Raw genomic sequence first — 1,918 nt, 5'->3', positions numbered from 1 at the left:
TAACCCTAGAAAGCAAGGATTTATGTTTTTTAATCCAATTTAAAAAGTTCCCTAAATCAATATCTAAATGACTCAAATATTCCTTGCCATCATTAGTCACTGAGGTTTTTTGTGTTTCCCCTTGTAAGATTTAACTGATTCATATTCTTTGACATTTTCGAAGCAAGAACAGCCCTTTTGAATTCATTAGTAAGGTCCTTAACTGGATACTTTTCTCCTGTGAATTCTGACCCTTCACAGTTCAACTTTCTCCAGCACATAATTGCAAGCTGTACATGGCTCCCCTCTGATTGTGACTTTTAAAAATTGCCTCTGTTCATTTTGCTGCCTCTTTTCAATAAGGCCCTGTGAGAGTCCTCTAATTTTTGAAACTTTGTTGGATTTCACTCCACCATCAGGATAAGCAGAAAAATGGGAAAATTTTTGTCCCCAGCTATGAGGAAATAACTTAAAGCAACCCCTTTCCACATGTGCTTTTACTTCTCATTTCTCACCTCCAGCCAGGCATTCAGGCACCAGGAGATCCAGGGCTCTACTCAGAAGCAACTGACAAGGTCATGAGGCTCCGTTCAGCTCCTCCTCCATGCTTCCAGCCGCAGCAGCCTGCCAGGCGAGTGGGGAGCCCCGGAGAGGTCACCAACCTCAAAACACCTCTCTCCTGTGAGTAAAACATTTAATGCATTTTATTTGATAATAATTCATTGGATATAATTCAGGTTTGCCTAACATGCTGAATCACTCTCCTTTTATCAGCTAGTAAATAACACCTGATTGGAATTAATCTGTAAACCCCTGCTTTGCAAGGGGATGTATCTTAGGCTCCAGCTGACTGAGGGTAAATTCCTCATAGATAAATTTGGGGGATTGTAAAAGGACAATCTTATTTTAGATAAAGAATATTTTCATGACATAGTCTTGTTTATTTATTCAAAAACTGTATTTGAGCACCAGTTATTCCCAGAGGCATTTGCCAAGCAGGGTGGTCTAGTTAGTACAGAGTATTGTCTACAAAGAGGAAGTAAGGGACTGAGAATGTGATGCCATCACTCCTTCTGAGACATTCATATCAGCAGCCTCCAAACTACAAGGGAGTAAAAAATATACATATCACTGGCAGCTGGCAGCTAGAAGCTGAGCTCCATGCTGGCGTGTTCCCACCTGAACACAGACAAAACAAACACAACACAGACTTTCACAGAATATAAAGAATACTCAGATGAAGTCACGTGTGACCCTGGAGGAGCATGACAGTGACACAGGCACTCAGTGATGAAACTAGATGGAAAGGATATCATACGCTACAAAAAATAACTAACCACCCGCTTCCAACTAATAATGGTGACCAGACTTTCTTCACCGGTAACAACTCTGATTACACATTAATTCTCCCAATTATAATTCAAAGTTGCCAAGATAATCTATCACAGAATTGCCCCAACTTCTAGACAGCACCCAGCCCAAACCTGACCACTGCTTCCTGCAAACCAGCCTAGAATCAAATTGCATGTGTTCAGGTCCAATAAGAAGCTCTTCCTATTCCTTCTTCCCAGGATGCTCTCTGAGACTTCTTATGTACACTTCTGCTTGCTGCTGCTGTAAGCCAAATAAATCTAACTTTGAGCACAAGTCTGTTCCTAGTGATTATTGACTGGTATGCTCTAATATATATTACTTTTCACAAACGATTAACTAAAGAGTATTTGTCTAAAGAGTCTTAAAATGAATGTATTTTAAAATAGCATTCATTGACATTTTTCTGATTAGGAAAGTTAAGCATGGCTATTGTAGGAAATTTGGAAAATATATAAAGACATAATTTGATAAAGTACCTTTCATAACTGTGCTACCACCAACAGCACTATTACTGCTAGAATTGATATGCCACCACTAGCACTTATGAGTTATAGAGCATCAAGGA

The sequence above is a fragment of the Pteronotus mesoamericanus genome, unplaced genomic scaffold (assembly GCF_021234165.1).
Source record: "Pteronotus mesoamericanus isolate MK-2021 breed Mesoamerican mustached bat unplaced genomic scaffold, CSHL_Meso_final contig_74, whole genome shotgun sequence".
NCBI lineage: Eukaryota > Metazoa > Chordata > Mammalia > Chiroptera > Mormoopidae > Pteronotus > Pteronotus mesoamericanus.
Note: the sequence above shows the minus strand (reverse complement) of the source record.